The following is a 6000-nucleotide window of genomic DNA, read 5'->3' on the forward strand; positions in this document are numbered from 1 at the left end:
GGTGCCATAAGTTTGTATAACTGAGCATCAGCAGCTTTTGTCTAATTACTCCTGGCCCACGTGTTGAAATGTTCTTTTTTGAAAATGCCCCACAGTAGGTTATAATGAGGAGGTGTTTTCAAGGTATTCAAAGAGGACGTTTGTGTTTCTTTATTCCAATATGTAAAAAAAATTGAATTGATCTCATATCTCTCAATATATCTGAGAGGAAGTAGGCAAAGGCTGTGAAACATTCAACACCTTCTTGCTCTCCCATTTTGTGTTTTGGAGGACTGACATTTGCTCCACTCTCCTCTGGGTGCAATGGACTTTCAGTGTTGGATCCATCTGCCTTGTCTATTGCTGTAACCAGATGAGACATTACTGGTACAGAGAAGAATATCTACCTTTTAGACAGAGCTCTAGAAGGGGAATTGCACTACTGCGAAGAAGATTAAATGAAATTATGGAACTTCGCAGTCCATTGACTGCACTAAACCACCTACATTTTATTTAGAGTTGTGAAGCTCTAATGGAGCTTGGAAAAAGTTGCCAAAAGGGCTGGAACTCTCTATTGGAGTGGGAAGTTTCTGATACAATAAGAAATTAGAAGGGTCAAGGAAAATAAGGCTGTGTGGGATCTTAAGGAGCCCTCTAGTCTCTCCCATGCAATATGCTTAAAGGCATTAACAGAATCATGGAGATGAAGGTCTTAGGTTCAGGGCTGGATCTACACTTGAGCAGATTTATGTTGCAAAATTTCCTATCATAGAGCAATCACACATGAAAAGATATGTTGCATTCTTCTGCCATGAGGGGGAAAGTTTAGGAATGCTGAGACCTGAGGTCACCGAGTGCCAGTGTGATCCTTTATAAGCCAGCACAGCATGAAAGAGACTGGAAGTACAGGGCTGCAGAGACATCATCCAGTTAATATCTGCCTCTCTTCAACTGGATTTTATGCATGGAACAACTTGTTCAGTCCTGAGATTTAAGTTCTTCTTCCTTTTTTGGGAAGTTTCATGTGCAGCATGCAGACACGCAAGGCTCTACTGTGTTGCCATCCATGTGCTATGAGTATGGCCGGGTCAGTGCCAAACTGTGCACTAAAATAGCATTAGCACCATCTACTTTGGGACATTGTGCAGACGCAGTCAGACAATGAGCCAAAGCCTACTATTTCAGGAGAAATATTATCTACAATTTGCATAGAGGCAGCCAAAAAGCTGTTAGAAGCTCTAGCACATCTATTTATGCTTTTCTGTTTTGCTTTGGTTTTATAGTCAAACTTTAGTCAGGCTTCTTTCAGTAGTGTGACAAATTGAACACCATTAGCAGGCCAAAGACGGGGAAAGATTTGGGTTAATTTGTTTCAGGAGGATTTGTGCCCTATACAAATTAACTTGCAGATGGCACTAGACCTTGGCTAGGGTTACATTTCACTTGGAATTTTCTCAGTCACTTTTTAAGACAAGAAGATAAAGATAGCTCTCTCTTTTCAGTAAGTCAGTGCATTTAGCTACAAAAATATAATGGAAGAAAACATGCAGTTTGGAAAGGAACCAGCAGTGTTTGGTTTGTTCTAAATTTTCCCACTGAAAAAAATTAAATGTTTGAAGCCCCACTACTCTCCATCCGTTCATAGGGTCTCTCCAGGAGAGGTAAATCTGGTGCTGTGATAACTTTGAAATCTTTGTACATTTCTTAGTGAGTGTTTAAAGTTTCACTACTCCTTCCTAGTTAAACATCTGACAAGCTCTGGCTTTTCTACTGTGTGTTTTTACTTCCCTTCAGTGATTTTTCCCTTACTCTTGAAGCTCACATCCACAGGGAAAAGGAAAAAACTGCACCAGTTCTCTGAAATTCTGCTAAATAAAATCAGCTCATAAAAACTCGGTTCGAGGTCCAAGAAATCTTGAGATAAAGCCAAGTTCTCTGATGCATACTCTTCAAATTTGGCTGAGAGTGTGAAAACAGGCATATTTACTTGAGCAAAAAAAATATTTACAGGACCCCCAGTAGCTCTGTGTTTTGCCGTCTGGCTGTGCCGCTGCAGATGTTCCGCAGCTTCCCGGCGTGTGAGGGAGCAGGCAGAGCCAGCCAGGTTTTGAGCCATCCCAGGGATTCAGGGTTTTCGGTGATTTTCCCCCATTCCCCGGAATAGCAGGAACGGTAGGAGGCTCCCTTTGCCCACGAGAGGGCAGGAACGTTGCGGCAAAGCCCGCTCGGGGACCGCGATCCCTCGGTTGCTGGGAATGGGATTCACGGAGATGCGCTCCTTGTTTCCCAAACTATCAGCCTCCTGCTCTTAACAGAAGAAGGGAAAGCGGTCCAAGAGGGAGGATAGGCATCGAGTGGGACAGGTTGCTAAGGGTCAGCTGAGCTTTCTGGGGAGTGGGAAACAGAGAATGAATCTTTGCCAGTAATTATAGTAATTGTGAAGGAGGTGTGGCATCTTCAGGAGCTTGTATTAGCATGCTGTTTAACAACTTTGTTATGAACACGGACACGGGGATTGAGGGCACCCTCAGCAAGTCTCTGAGCTGTATGGAGCTGTTCACACAGTGGAGGGAAGGGATGCCATCCAGAGGAACCTTCACAGACTGGAGAGGTGGGCCCATGAGCATATCATGGACTTCAACAAGACCAAGTAGAAGGTCCTGCATGTAGGTCAGGGCAATCCCAAGCACAAACACAGACTGCGTGGAAGGTGGATTGGGAGCTGAGATGAAGGACTTGAGAGTGTAATCTGATGACCTTAACTTGACCCAGCAATGTTCACTTAGAGCCCAGAAAGCCATAAGTGTCCAGGGTTGCATCACTAGCAGAGTTGCCAGCAGATGAAGGGAGATTCTGTCCCTCTGCTTTACTTTTGAAACACCCTACCTGGCATGCTATATCCAGCTCTGGGGTCCCCAATGTAAGAAAGACATGGACTGACTGGGTTCAGAGGAGGCTACAAAGATAATCTGAGGCCTGGACAACCTCTGCTATGGAGACAGGTTGAGAGAGCTGGGGTGCTTAACCTGGAGGAGAGAAGGTTTCAGGGAGACCTTAGGACAGTTTTCAGTACCTAAAAGGGCTCCAAGAGTGTTGGAGAAGGACTTCAGAAAAGGGCATAGAGTGATAGAAAAAGGAGAATGGCTTTAATCAGAAGGAGAATAGGTTTAGATTAGGCGTTAGGAAGAAATTCCTCCCTGTGAGGGTGGTGAGGCCCTGGCACAGGTAGCCCAGAGAAGTTTTGGGTGCCTCATCCTGGAAGTGTTCAAGGCCAGGTTGGATGGGGCCTCGAGCAAACTGGTCTAGTAGAAAGTGTCCTTGCTCCGGGCAGGGGGCTAGAATTGGATAATCTTTAAGGCCCCTTCAACCCAAACCATTCTGGTTTTTTATGATTTTACTTTTAAAATACTAGTTTTATCAAAGAATTTACAGGTGTAGTGGAACAAGGGGAAAAATTTAAAAGGGAGTGTTCTCAAAACCATTACTTTCACAGACTGGCACTGGACTTTTTTCGCATTCTAGGACAGGAAGAAAGATTCAGTGATCCCAGTCATATTTATTCAAAATAGCTCTGAGGTTGCCTTTCCTTCAGGAATTGTCTTTCTGTACAGAAGATTGCTGAGCTGAAACTGAAAAATATTTGCTACATCTCCTTCCCCGAAGACGCCTGGTTTTCAGGAGTATGTCTGTCCCTTTTGTGAAGATGCCTGCAGAGCTGCTTGGGAAGCCAAACAGAACTCTTTACATTTGTCATAATGCGTTGATTGCTTTTTTCAATACTGCTGATGTTGGTAAGAACAGCAGGGCAAAAACATTAATATTAGGCAATAATGTTTATCTCACACACAAAACGTTTGGATTTGGTTCAGCTACTGCTGTACAGGCAGTGGTGGTATTAGTCTAGAATGATGTTGGAATTAAGGGTAGAAGTCTATATGACCGCTGGGCTTAATACTGAGCCAGTTGTCTCCAGGGCTAGACCCTGACCAAGTACTGAGCATCTCTACAAGTGCAGATCTTTGGGGCAGCACTGCAGCTAAGGAAAGCTTTTATCTGCCTATGGGTAGGACAGAGTGAAAAACCCTGTCACCATGGAGTGCTCTGAGTGCTGGTACTGTGTGTCTGCCACTCTCCATCCACAACAACAAAATAAAAGAGAAAGAGGCAGCTCTTCAGGTGCTGTGCTGGGAAAGCATATTACAGAAATAGAAAAAATTGACTTGGCACTGCCCTCTGTGGGAGCAGCTGCCTTTCCACAATACACAGAAGCACCAAAAATGCTTCTTCTCCACACATGGGAGAGACAGTAGTCTCCTCTTCTGTCATTACTGAAGAACTGCTCAAATTAGTTAATAATTTTAATGTAAAGGCATTTGTATTTTGATCTAGAAAGCTATGGCTGCTCTCCAAATATTCAAGGTCTTTTTCATCTGAGTAGATGAGTAAATATTACAAATACATGATAAAAAGCATTTCACTGAATACTTTAGCATTCACAGTTAGCATTACACTGAATACAAAGAGGCTGAAAGATAACACTGAATTGCTGAAATAAAATGCATCAGTAGATGTAAATGCATCTCACCTGTGAAAACTTAAATTGCTTTTGTCTGAATGTCTGGTTGTTACCAACTGAGTTTTGCAATCCATCTCAGGCATGGTAGAGCCATTTGTTTAAAATGCTTAACCTTTGTGTAGGAGTTGCTCCAGTAATGACTCAGGAGGAGATTGCAGTGAATTGAATCACTACATAAATTTTCTACTGCCTGAGAAATTCAGCTGCAGAAGAAAGGTTAGTGAAAAGCCTCTAAAGTGCAATGTCATTGCAGCCTAAAGTGCTCTGATAATTTAAAGTTGATAACTGCTGAAGTCTGGGCTGAGCCTCACCGCCGATTACTTTTTCACTGCAGGATTGTTTTCCTGCTTTTCTTTGGATTATATTGGTATTGCCCAGTGTCCAAATACAGAGAATGTTTCCATTCAGTGCTTTTTTTTGTATGCAGAATGCGTTAATCTGATCTAAGCAGCAGATCATGTTCTATAAGCTGATATTTTGACAACTCGTTTGATCCATAGCCACTTCAACTTTCCTAAAGTGTTTGAAAGGAAAACATCCTGGCACTGAAAGCAGAGCTGAAGAGGTCCCACTGCTTAAAGGCACTGAGGTACCTTCAGCTGATGAAACTTTTCTGTCAAAGGACTCCAGGCCTAAACAAATATACTGAAACTGTGGTGAAAATCTTGCAGATGATACTTCCTTTCTCAAAAGGAGGTACCTTGTTCCTCTCAGATCAGAAACTGAATCAGAAAAATTACACTTTTCCAAGAAGGTAGAAATTTTAGTCTTTAAGGAGAAGAACTTCTCTGCAGAAGATGGTTGTAAGGGTGGCAAGGGGATGTCTGTGAGCAGTCTCACCAGAGGGTATCCAAGATTGTCAGTGTCTCCAAGCAGACATGGGCAGGACTGCTTTATTTTAAGCCAGTTCTCAGCTTTCTGCCCAGCAGAACTCAGCCTTCCAGCACCTCCATTTGTACACAAAGAGAGGTGCAGCCTTAGAAGCTGTGAGGATGGTAATCAGCAACCAGCTCTCTCTGCTGTGGGCAGAACTCCTGGTCCTTTGCCTGCAGCCTGTGCCAGTTGTGGCTGTGGGAAGGATCGGCACAAAAACAGAGTTGTCCTGTATTCCATGGACTTCATCACTTACAGCAAACTGAGCATTAGCCATCTAAACTTGTTCAAACCAGGCAGCCTTACAGCCCCAAAGAAACTAAATGCAGAGACCAAGCATTTCATGGGAGTCTGAGAACCCTGTTGGATGGCAGAGGGGTGGGAACAACCTCATTTTCCCACAGAGAATAATGAAATAATCATATCAAAACACACAAAGCTACTGATTTTAAGGGAGTTCAGTTATCCAAGGGCGACAGTAAGACAACAAGCTTTTCCCTCTGTTTGACACTCACTTCTCTTCCTTGCCTGGTATTTTATAGCCGTTTCTGTGAACCAAGTGGCTACTTAGC

The sequence above is a fragment of the Corvus moneduloides genome, chromosome 15, assembly GCF_009650955.1.
Source record: "Corvus moneduloides isolate bCorMon1 chromosome 15, bCorMon1.pri, whole genome shotgun sequence".
NCBI classification, from domain to species: Eukaryota; Metazoa; Chordata; class Aves; order Passeriformes; family Corvidae; genus Corvus; species Corvus moneduloides.